Source organism: Leucoraja erinacea, chromosome 2, assembly GCF_028641065.1.
Source record: "Leucoraja erinacea ecotype New England chromosome 2, Leri_hhj_1, whole genome shotgun sequence".
Taxonomy (NCBI): Eukaryota; Metazoa; Chordata; class Chondrichthyes; order Rajiformes; family Rajidae; genus Leucoraja; species Leucoraja erinaceus.
The window spans coordinates 115,837,954-115,850,931 of NC_073378.1; the positions used below are offsets into that span (position 1 = coordinate 115,837,954).

At 41.4% G+C, this 12,978-nt stretch overlaps 1 protein-coding gene across 1 annotated transcript in view; it reads right to left on the reverse strand.

Annotated features, from left to right (window-relative positions):
• The window catches only part of paxip1 (PAX interacting (with transcription-activation domain) protein 1), a 113,694-nt gene that overhangs the window by 64,934 nt on the left and 35,782 nt on the right, over positions 1-12,978 (reverse strand).

Below are 12,978 nucleotides of genomic sequence, written 5' to 3' on the forward strand. Positions count from 1 at the left end.
CTATTTATCAACATGAGGACCAAAGTTGTGCCAATGAAAATCAAAGGAGCCATTACGAGACTGAGAAACAAGAATAAAACTGTTTGAGACATCAGCCAAACCTTAGGCAGGGCTCAAAATTCACGGTTGCCCGGGTGCCAATGACCACTCAAAGTGCCGCCGGGCAACCTAAACGGCGAGTCATTTTGCCTCGCTTGGCAACTTGGTTTATACCGTAGACACAAAAAACTGGAGTAACTCCGCGGGTCCGGCAGCACCTCTGGAGAAAAGGAACGTGACGTTTTGTGTCGGCGACGGTTGTGGGAAAGATGCTAAGTGTGGCGTGACGGAGGGTCGGAGCGAATGTTGGGCCCCGCACAGTGTGATTGGAGGAGGGAGACGAGCCAAAACACTCTCGGCAGACCTGCACCGTAGCCAGGTCCAATCCTGGTCTCCAGCGCTGCAATCGCCACTGGACCATCCCCGTCCCCGCCCGAGAGCCCCCCACCCCTCAGGGGTGGCCAGAGGCATCGGGAGGCAGATGGGCGCGGCACCCCCAGCCAGCGAAAAACCCAGCTCACTCTGCCTGTCCCGCCAGGTTAACCAGCAGCCATGTCTGGATTGCGACAGGGCTGTAGGCGAGACAGGCAGCTGAGCTGCATTTAGCGCTGGATTGAGACAGGGCTGTAGGCAAGACAGGCACAGTTCAGCTGCATTTAGCGCTGGATTGAGCTGAAATTACCGTTCACAGAAGCCTCCGAAGCCTCGCGCGTGTGTGTGAGTGTGCGTATGCGCGCGCGGCCGCCAAGATATTCTGTCCGCGGTCCCCTCATTATTTTGGTTGCGATTTCCGTGCCTGACAGGTGTTGTCCGAGGAGCGCTGGCCTTCCTTCCCACCTCCTCTGCCCCTTCTTCTCTCTCTCTCTCGCCCCCCCTCCACTACCCTTATCCTGAGACCCCTCCTCTCCATCCCGCACTGATCCCCATTCCTGTCTCTATTCAGTCCTCACTGACATCCCCTGTGCCCCCCCCCCCCCCCCCCCCCCCATCTATTCATCCTGCACTGATCTCCCTAGCCACCTCGCATTGATTCCCCTGCCACTGCCCATCAATCCTACACTGGTCCCCCAATTCATCCTGTACTGACCCCCCTTCCCATCCATCCTGCACTGCTCACCCCTTCATCCTGCACTGCTCCCCCCATCCATCCTGCACAGATCCCCCCCATTCAACCCCTGGAAATGTCTTCAGAGCTAACATTGATTGCATTCCGTTATCAAACATAGTCAAATACGTTTTAATTCCCAATGTTATTATTTGTTTTAATCCATAAAGATGGATTAATTAAATTTTGAACATGTGAAACATTAAAACCGCAGTGTTCGATTGTCACTGACACGTTATTACAAAATTCATTTTAATGGCAAATCAATGCTGTTAATATGGAGTATCAGTACTGCAGTTATTTAATGAGCAACATTCACAACTATACGTTGGATTTATCCATGTTTTACTTCTACCGTCAGTTATATACATCCCAAATTTGGTCAGGAGATATTTCAGTCAAAATTTTAATGTTAATTCTGAAGTGGGAATGATGGAAAAAGCGTTTATCAACAATTTTTTTTTAAATGGTGCTTACAAACTGGGTATCTTCATTGTCACATACATCTAATCTGAATGTCTGGTAATGTGGCGTCTTGACACCTTTAAATATATTACCAAACATTTGCTGCATTTATGTCCTTTGGCCATCTCTTGTTAGTTAGTGTAATGTTTAACCTGTCAGATGGGTATAGTCAGTTTTGTCAGCTATTATCATAAAATACGTTTAGAAAATTCCTTGCAACCTGTATATTTTGTTGTGGATAAATTATGTGGGAAGCGAGAGTGTTTCTGTACCAATAGCAATAACGACCCATGCTATGGCCATGTCATGATAATTTTCAGTCCTTCACAGAAAACATGCTTGCATCAAACTGTAGTGTGCATGGTTAAGCATATATGTTATCGTCCAGGATTTATTTACACAGGTTGATCATATGCTGAATAATCCAACCACATTTTTGTTTGGAAGTGGAAAGAAATAATAAAAATTGCATTAATTGCAATGTGTACAAAAGAGTTGAGATACTGTATTATAATTTTGCTGCATGTCATTGTGGTATATATCATGTCTTGATTGGTGAATATGTTAGTTTGTGACTTTATTTGAAGCAGAAATAATATGCAAATGCATAATTCCGACTGGTAACTACGCACTTCGTCCGAGCACGCGTCATGCAAGCCATCTTAAATGACCACCTAAAAATGTCATTTGGCAACCTAAAAAGCTGCTAAGGTTGCCCGGCTGGCAACAGGGGAAAAAAGTTAAGCGAGAGCCCTGTTAGGCTTACCAAAATGAATTGTTTGGAACATCATTTTAAGAAGAAAGAGAGCACTGGTGAGCTTACTAATCGCAAAGGGACTGGCAGGCCAAGGAAGACCTCCATAGCTGATGACAGATGAATTCCCTGTATAATAAAGAACAATCCACAAACACCTGTCTGACAAGTCAGAAACACTCTTCAGGAGTCAGGTGTGGATTTGTCAATGACCACTGTCCGCAGAAGACTTCATGAACAGAAATACAGAGGCGACACTGCAAGATGCAAACCACTGGTTAGCCGCAAAAATAGGATGGCCAGGTTAGTTTGCCAAGAAGTACTTAAAAGAGCAACCACAGTTCTGGAAAAAAGGTCTTGTGGACATATGAGACAAAGATTAACATATCAGAGTGATGGCAAGAGCAAAGTATGGAGGAGAGAAGGAACTGCCCAAGATCCAAAGCATACCACCTCACATGTGAAACATGGTGGTGGAGGTGTTATGGCCTGGGCATGTATGGCTGCTGAAGGTACTGGCTCACTTATCTTCATTGATGATACAACTGCTGGTGGAAGTAGCATAATGAATTCTGAAGTGTATAGGCACACCCTATCTGCTCAAGTTCAAACAAATGCCTCAAAACTTATTGGCCGATGGTTCATTCGACAGCAAGACAATGATCCCAAACATACTGCCAAAGCAACAAAGGAGTTTTTCAATGCTCAAAAATGGTCAATTCGTGAGTGGCCCATTTGAGCATGCCATTTATATGCTGAAGAGAAAACGGAACTAGTTCCCAAAACAAGCATAAGCTAAAGTTGACTTCAATACAAGCCTGGCAGAACATCACCAGAGAAGACGCCCAGCAACTGGTGATGTCCATGAATCGCAGATTTCAAGCAGATATTGCATGCAAAGGATATGCAACAAAATACTAAACATGACTACTTTCATTTACATGACATTGCTGTGCCCCAAACATTATGGTGCCCTGAAATGGGGGGGGACTATGTATAAACACAGTTGATCTAGACAGTTGACATATCCAAATCCCAAGAAGATTTGTCGAAATTTAAACTGTTAATTAAATAACAGAATGAAAAACACTGCCAGATTTTGCTAAAACCCATCTGGTTCACTCGTGTCCTGAGAATCAATCATAGGATCATAGAGCACGGAAACAAGCCTTTTGGCCAACCATGCTGATCATGTTGCCCAGCTTTGCTTGTCCCCCTTTCCTGTGTTTGATCCATAGCCTTTTAAACCTTTCCTATGCACGTACCTGTCTAAATGTCTTTTTATTGTTCCTGCCTCAACTACCTCCTCAGCAGCTCATACAATACCACCTTCTGAGTTGATAAAGTTGCCACTTCTGGGTCACACTAAATCTTTCTACTCTCACCTTGAACCTATGCCCTCAAGGTCTGAATCCCCCAACCCAGGGTAAATGTTTGTGTGTTTCCACCCTTTTGGAAAAGAAGAATCATTACTGCCCATCCTGCTCTAAACGCGATTCAAGACACACGGCAACATGGTTGATGCTTAAATCTCCCTGAAATGGCTAAGTAAGCCAGTTGGGCGAGAAATGTTTATTGGTCTTATAATAATATTTATATCCTATGAATCTTGAAACCCATAATTCACGTGATTTAATATTTTTTAAGGGCGTAACATGGACTAGGTGGAATTTAACAAGGTCTTTGATAAGGTCCGATTTGGCAGAATGTCCAAAAAAATAAAATCTAATAGCATCCAAGGGAAAGAGTCGTTGACTTCAACAGTGACTTCATTGGAAGGACTTACGAGGCAATCTGTTCGTGAGTGGAAGGCTGTTTGGTGTTCCAAAGGATCTTTTCTTGTCTCACAGAAGTGTTCAGAAACATGCATTTTGATAAGTTTCATAGAGTGGCACAATGGCGCAGTGGTAGAGCTGTTGCCACACAACGTCCGAGATCCAGGTTCGACCCTGATTACAGGCGCCGTCTGTACGGAGTTTGAACATTCTCCCTGTGACAGCGTAGGTTTTCTCTGGGTACTCCAGTTTTTTTCCCACACTCCGAAGACGTACAGGTTTGTAAGTTAATTGGCTTCGATAACATTCAAAATTGTCCTTAGTGTGTTGGGTAGTATTAATGTACGCGATGATCGCTGGTCAATGCGGACTCAGTGGGCCAAAGGGTCCGCTTCCCCGCTGTATCTCTAAAATCTAAATTAAAACTATTCATGATGCAAAAAGGCTCCTAACAAGGGGTCAGACTTAATTGGCTTCGATAAAATGAAATGGCACAAGAACAGGAAGATAATTTATTTTACAATGAATGTGGCATCGCATTCAATAACGATTCTAAAAGGCAATTCAAATAATATGGGTGGAGGGGATTACAGGGAGCATGATTAATTGATGGCCTTTCAGAGGACCAGCTCTGGTACTTACGCGCTGCATCATTTTACCATTTCATTAGCTTTGAACATTAACCATCTCTTTCAAAAGCTGCTGCCTGACTTTCTCCATGTTTCCAACATTTTCTGTTTTTATTATATCAGCATACTAGTTACCGAATCTACCAATAGCCAGATGAAAAACTAAAAAGTACTGTCAGCAAGGAGAGGTATATATTAATATACCACCAGAAACTGCTGCTCATGGACAGAATCACAGTCCAATAAATCAATGGTGTAGAGTACTGGCATTTTCCTGCAGTGATTAACAATCGGCAGCATAAATGCTGACCATTCATATCGGGCATTCACTTCCCCTGCTTATTCCCTAGAATGTTGCACATTGTTTCCCCTCATGTGCATACCCAATTTCCCTTTGAAGGCCCTGGTTGAATTAATTTACATCAGCCTTATAGACAGCGAGTCTAAAATAACTACTCACATTCACTTTTGCACACATAGCTCTTCACTTTCAATTTGGTCCCCTGTTGCACTGTCCGTGAGCAAGAGCAGTATCCCATTATCAATCCTTCCTAAACCCGATATGATTTTGCACACCTTCGTTTGATTTGTCCTCAGTGCCCTCTGCTCTTAGATGAACAAGCCCAGACTCTCCACTCTAACCCTGCACCTGAAATCCCTTATCTCTGGAGCTATACTCATAAATATTTTCTGCACCCTCTCTTGGACATTTGCACTCTGAAGCCTGACGAACAGAATATAGAATCACATGAGTGTTATGTTAGAGGAACCCACCAGGTTTATGACAGCACTCAGCAAAGCAAATGCGAACAATCCCACTTCTCCCTCCCAAAGCACTTCAAATTATTCTCTTAAGTGTCACCCAGTTCCCTTTTAAAGGCAGTCATTAATTGCTTCCACCACCGCACAGCTGGTGAATTCTGATCATTTTTAGTATTAATAATGAATATTAATAATTAATATAACTTCAATCATATGCATTTAATATGATGCAATTCTCCAGTGGATCCTAGCTTCAATTAAAGTTCTTTGCAAAGTTGATTAAAGCAAATATTTGCCTCTATACTTGCTGTGCTTCACCGTTGTTCTTGGTAATTTCAGTAGTTCTGGAAGACTGGGTAAAGTGCCCTATGAATACACAAAGCCATCTGCACCTTCTTTATTCCTAAAACAATAAACTGTTCCCAACAACTCACTCCCTCTCCTGCTCGACTGCTGAATCCTGTAACCTGCTTTCAGAAGAATACGCACGTGTGTAATGTGCATCTTGACTTTGCAGTGCCTGGTGGAGTGGAGCACACAGTGACCAATTTGCATTCTTGAACAAATAGAATATTTGGACATGATTTAGTGGCATTGGTCAGGAAAGCAAAAAGTACCATCATGAGATTTTTAACATCCTTTTTGATGCTTCATTTCAATGAGTGTAGCATGGCACGTGTCATTGCCATGCCGAGTGCCAACAAGGGTTGGACAATTGATTACCTGAAGTGGACCCAACCCATAACTTTAATTTAGAATTCAGCATGGAAACAGATCCTTCCATCCAGCGAGTCCATGCCATCTATTGACCCCCATTCTCACAAGTTCTGTTATCCCATTTCTTACCTACTCCCAACGCATTAGAGACAATTTACAGACGCCATTTTATCTACCCGCCCATACGTCTTTGGTATGTAGGAGGGAATCGGGACACCTAGAGTGGCAATGTTACAAAATGTTGAGATTTAAAAAATCAAGTCTGGAATTTATCCCATCAGATAAAGCATAAAAAGAAGTTTAATTTGACACTTAATTCACTTTCATATCTCAAGTATTTAAAAAGTTATGGACATTGTCATACTCGGAAATTAGCATCTTGTTCCCTATTGATTTTCTATGGACATAACAAAAAAGCTGTGATCGTGTGCTGTCAAAAGGCCATAACCTTCTTAAAAATTAAGAAAAACAATGAAATTTTCAGTTATCGTAGATTGAACCATTCTGAAACAAATATAAAATAATCTTACTTGGATGACCTGAAATTAAAACATATAATTAGTTAGTTACCCAAGTGTAGCTAATTTCAAACTTCAATTACTAGATCTAAACATCTATCCATTTCTTAATAAATGATTAACATTTTTAAATAGCCCAAGTGTCCAAATAATATTCACAAATAATTCACAATAAAACATGATTTTGAAATCTCATTTACATTAATTTATAGGCCAAATGGAAGGAATTTAGTGTTCAATTGCTGTAAATTAAAGTCCATTTAAATCAGCTTTCTAGTGGGATCCTGTGAACGCGCTGGTTTAGAACGTTCACATTGCGGTGGATTTGTGCCCTCAAATGCCCAGAAAAATACTGCGGGATATAAAGAGCCCAAAATTAGCTACTCGCAATAGTAAACTTTGTATAAAGGGTTCTTAAGAAGCCCTTTTTAATGTAAAAATAAGCAACATACCTTCTGTATACAGCTCCATGCGGCCCTGTGGTTGCGTGAGGTCGCGGGTTTAGAGAGTGATTTTTAAACTATTATAACTATTATACAAGGCCATAAAAACTAATAATACCTTTTGCGACGGGGTCGTTCAGCGATTTTTCGTTAATGATTTACTAGGCTGAACATCTTCGATTGGAACAGCCTAGTGAAAATCGCGTTTTAAACCCGCCCCCTCTAAACAGCGCCAAAATCGCGCACACGGGCTGGGACAGATTTTCAGCGACGCTTCAGGTAGGCTTTGCAACATACCTACCTAGAGCTCACAGGGAGAATGTGTAATCTCCAAGCCTGTCTGTAATTACAGGTCTATCCCAGCTTACGAACTCCCAACATGGGTGGCACCGTAGTTCAGCAGCAGAGTTGCTATCTCACAACGCCAGAGACCCGGGTTCGATCCAGACTACGATTGAAGGTGGGTGCTGTCTGTACAGTTTGTACATTCTCCAATGACCTGCCTGGGTTTTCTCCGGGATCTCCGCTTTCCTCCCGCACTCCAAAGACATACAGGTTTGTAGGTTAATTGGCTTTGTATAATTGTAAATTGTTCCTAGTGTGTGTAGGATGGTGTCAGTTCGGGGATCGCTGGTGGGCGTGGACTCGGTGGGCTGATGGGGCTGTTTCCATGCTGTATCTCAGAACTAAACTAGCATACAAAAAAAAGAGTATTTGCAGGATGGATTTAGTGCTGCTCTGGGCCTGTAGGCTTTTACCATGTACGAATTATGTTACAATCAGTTGAGGACCAAATGCCTAGGCCTAAGGTGACTAGCCAGAAGCATTCCAGAATGCAGAGGCATGGTCAAAGCAGCATCAAATTGTGCTGTACCACTAGGCAGTACACCAAATTACCTAAAGATGACCCGACTACCTATGACAGCTGTAAAAGGTGTTTGTTCTTTTTAAACAGTTAAATGTCAAAGGCATAAAAATTATTTTTGACGTTATAATACTTAACATCTCAAACAGGTGTTAAACAGCATTAAACTAAGGCAAAACTAAGTTAAAACAGTGAGTGCTAGGTCCAATCAACAATTGTTGCTTTCATTTCATTACTCTGGATCTTTAGTTTGGTTAATAGATACAACAATGGAAACAGGCCCTTTGGCACATGCCATCAATCGCCCACTCCATCCATCAATCTCCCACTCACACACGTCCCCCTTTCTCATCCACTCCCTACACATTAGGGGAAATTTCACAGGGGCCAAATCCCTACGTCTTTGGGATGTGGGAGGAAACCGGAGCAGCCAGATGAAACCCACGTGATCACGGGGATAACATGCAAAGTTCACGCAGACAGCCATCACGATCTGGATCAAACCCGGGTAAGGCAACTGTTGTAAGGCAACAGCTCTATCCAGCTGCGCTGATGTGCTGTCTGTCCCTGTTGCAATTGCCCAGTTGAATGATCAAATTCAACAGGGACAGCACAGTAGCACAGCTGGATAGAGCTGTTGCCTGAATGAACAGAATCCGCACCCTCCGTGCAGGAACAGCCCATCACCTGCATAAGTGGGGGATGACAGACAGATGCTTGCAACTGCAGACATCCAGACCAGACCATCCCACACATCGTGAATGACTGCCATCCACCCAGTAACTGATGCTGTCCTGGCCTGGATGTCTACCCTTGACCTACAACTTTAGACTGTGCACGCTGTATGCAAGAAGATGCCCAGTTGAATGTTAAATATGCCCTCCCAAATTTAATCCCGAAGTTCGCTGATGTAGAATTTGTCATTTGTATTAATCAGACGACTTGCTAATAAGGACAGACACAAGTGAATTGGCAGCAATATTTGGGAAAGTCTGGTCTGACACTCGTGGACCCAGCAATTAAGAATAAATTTTCAAAAAGGTAAATAGTTCAAAGACAGAAAAAAAACTTGTCAAAACTAATAGATTTGAGTGGGGTTTTAACAGAGCTGTCACCAGCACCAAAAGAAATGCTACATTAATTGCCATACAAACTATTTGATGAATCATAGAAGCACAAGGATCAAAAAATTCAAATTTAATTTCAAATCTGGGAGGTTTTGTTTTTATTTATTAATTTCTTTCAAGTTTGCCTGTTGCTTACAAGCTTAGTATTCAGTGATAGATCCTAATTGGCATTGTGGTTTTGTACTGCCACCTTTGCAATGTCCCATAACTGAGTATCCATGTGCAGATTGCACATTCTTCCTGAATGTGTGGGTGCCCTCCAGGTGTTCTGGCTTCCTCCCACTTCTCAAAAACATTTTGGTTGGAATGGTTAATTGGCCTCTGTAAATTGCTCCAAGTGGTGAAATGTGGGAGGAATTGAATGGAATGCGAAAGAAATAAAATTAATTGGGATAGGATTTGTGTAAAAATAAGTGAATTTGCGCAGGCTTGATGGGCCAAAAACCCTGCTTTGGTGTTTCTCTCTCCTTGATTTAGACAGTGCTGTTATAGTCAGAGTCGCACAACACAGTAGTGGGCCCTTGTACTGTATTTACAAAAGCTGGTTCAGTTGAGTTTATGAAGAAATAAGAAACTGCAAATGCTGGTTTACACCAAAGGACAAAAAAGTGCTAGGGTATTTGCTGAACATGGAAGATGAGGTTTTGGGTCAGGACCATTCTTCAGTCTAAAGGGGATCTGTTTGTTATTTGGATACTTTGGCTATTAAAACAAATATTTTTAGCCTTTTCTTAAGAATGGGATAGATGTTTAGATCTAGTAATTGAATTTAGATGAATTTAATAGATTTGATGAAACTGATAAATATTAATTTTTTGTTGGGTATTTACTATTTGTTTTAACGTTACAATAATATTAAAGTTCTGATCTTGAGAACATCACATTTTTGAATTTTCAAGGCAGTCTGGGTATTATTACTATTCCGTCACAATGGTCAATTTTGTAATTATCCACAATTAGGTAACTAACGAATTATATGTTTTAATTTCAGGTCATCCAAGTAAGATGCATCATATTTGTTTCAGAATGCTTCAATTTATAATAACTGAAAATGTCATTCAGATCTCTTATTTTTTAAGAAAGTTATGCCAGTTGACTCTCCTCAATCACAGCTTTTGTGTTAATGGAACTTTAATTTGATACCTAATTCATTTTCATATCTTCAGTATTAAAAAAAGTTATGGTCATTTTCATACTTGGAATTTAACATCTTGTTCCCTATTGTTTTTCCATTAATTCACTTTCATATCTTCAGTATTAAAAAAGTGATGTCATTTTCATGCTTGGAAATTAGCATTTTGGTCCCTATTGCTTTTCCATTAATGGAAAAGATGCCAATTTCAAAGTGTGAAAATGACCATGAGGCTTCAGAGGGTAACCAGGACAGCGCAGAGGATCATTTCCCCTCCCTGATGGACATCTACACCTCCCGCTTTAGCAGGGCAAAGAAGATCATCAAAGACAGCTCCCATCCTGCGTTTGGACTGTTCGACCTGCTGCCCTCTGGAAGGCGCTTTGCATCAAATGGGAAAAACAGACTCAGGAATAGTTTCAGATGTATATCTACCAAAATGAAATTCCACATGCAACTGACAAAACACGGACTTCCATCTGTATATATGATATGAATATATATCTGTCCCCCCCCCCCCCCCCATCTCCCCCTTCTGTTTTTTTTTTCTGTTTCTTGTTTGTTGTGCTAAATTGTATGTATGCACTGAGTACGAGCAGCTTTCAGTTTCACTGTACATGTATAGTGAACTTTTTAAATACTGAAGATATGAAAGTGAATTAGGTATCAAATTAAAATTATTTTTTTGCTTTATCTGATGGGATAAATTACAGGCTTGATTTAAAAAATCTCAATATTTTGTAACATTCCTAGAATTAGAGTCGAAAAAAGCCCACAGAGCATTTTATACTCAATCCATCCTGGCACTTGCATTTAGGCCCTGCCATCTTGATCGATGTGGAGAAGTTGGGTCAAGAGGTCTGTTTCTATACTGTATGATTCCAGGGCTCGAGAAGTCTCTACTCTTCATCCTTTTTGCAAGGCAGAACATGTTACGATTGACAAGCAATTGTGCACTGGCTGTTCTTAAAAGTCTGATAATCGGAAATTTGTATCAATGGATTTAATTTGAAAAAATCTTTAACTTTGATTAAATTAACTCAACCGCCATTTAATGTTGGGGGGGGGGTTATTTAAGGCTCCACAGCTCAGTACGATCCAGAACCAGCACTAAATATGGTGGCAGCGAAGGAGGTCAGGTACATAGCATCTTACCTCCCCCATTTCCCCAATAGAATAAAATGACTCAAAATAGCAGACAAATTGAAAGCAAATCTTTACTATCTTAATTCAGACTAGTCCTTAATTAGACTTTACCTTGCACTAAATGCAACCCTTTATCTGTACACTGTGGATGGCTTGACTGTAATCACGTATAGTAATTTCACTGACTGGATAACACGCAACAAAAAGCTTTTCACTATATCTCAGTACAAATGTCAAAAACAAAACTAAGCTGTTCCTGGCTGCACCACAGCTCAATCTGGGCCAGAGTGACTGGAATGTGAGGGAGGACGAAGGGTCCTTTTAGATTGAGACACAAAGAAATCACCGCAGCTCTGGGGTGCAATAAATGCTTGGAATTCTCTGCTCTGGGAGACAATTGATGTGCAAACATACTCAAGACAAATTGGTACCTATTTGTACACTCATGGAATCAAAATGAAATGGGAAAATAAGACAGGAAAGTCATAAGGGATAGGAGCAGAATTAGGCTTTTCGGCCCATCAAGTCTGCTCTACGATTCAATCATGGCTGATTTATCTCTCCCTCCTAACCCCAATGTCCTGTCTTCTCCCCATAATCAATAACACCTGTACTAATCAAGGATTTATCTATCTCTGCCTTAAAAATATCCATTGACTCTGTCTTCACCGCCTTCTGTGGCAAAGAATTCCAGATTCACCACCCTCTGACTAAAGAAATTCCTCATCTACTTCCCAAAGGAACGTCCTTTAATTCTGAGGCTATGACCCTAGTCCACTAGAAAGGGCAAGGGTTAAGCCTGGAGTTCAATACTAGTCTGAGATATTGATCTAGAAATGCAAAATCAAATCACGACACAGCAGGGATGGAATTTAAGTTTAAGTAATTAAATCAATTAAGAATTTAAAAAGTGAAAATGTTAATGGTGAATGTGAAACCATTAGATTGTCATTAAAAACATTGCCTGGCTGTGTTTTAATGACTATCCAAATTTTCATTGTTATCATTTATAATTTTCAAATATCAGAGCCCAGATCAAGCTAACTGATAGCCAGAGGCAATGTAGGTTACTGTCAGCTGTTTCTGGCTCTGCAAGTCTTGGATTTCCTTGCATATTTGGCCAGTGTACGTCTAAAGTGGCCTGTCGGTCACAGGGCTCAATACTGAGCCCATCAACATTGCACAGGAGAAAACAGCCGGGTGCAAGTCACATTTGGTTGCCAGCTTTACACTAGGAAAGTGTAATCATTCTTTGATTACATCACCACCCTTTTTCACAGCCTTAGGGCGGCTAGGTGGCGTAGCGGTAGAGCTACTGCCTTACAGCGCCAGAGATCCGGGTTCAATCCTGACTACGAGTGCTGTCTGTAAGGAGTTTGTACGTTCTCCCCAACAGGAAATTGGAGAGATGAAGTTAGCAAGTCACACACGATCTGAGAAGCAAGAAGCAGAGGTAATGTTTCAGTCCAAGCAAAGACTATTTCTCTCACCACAGATTTTC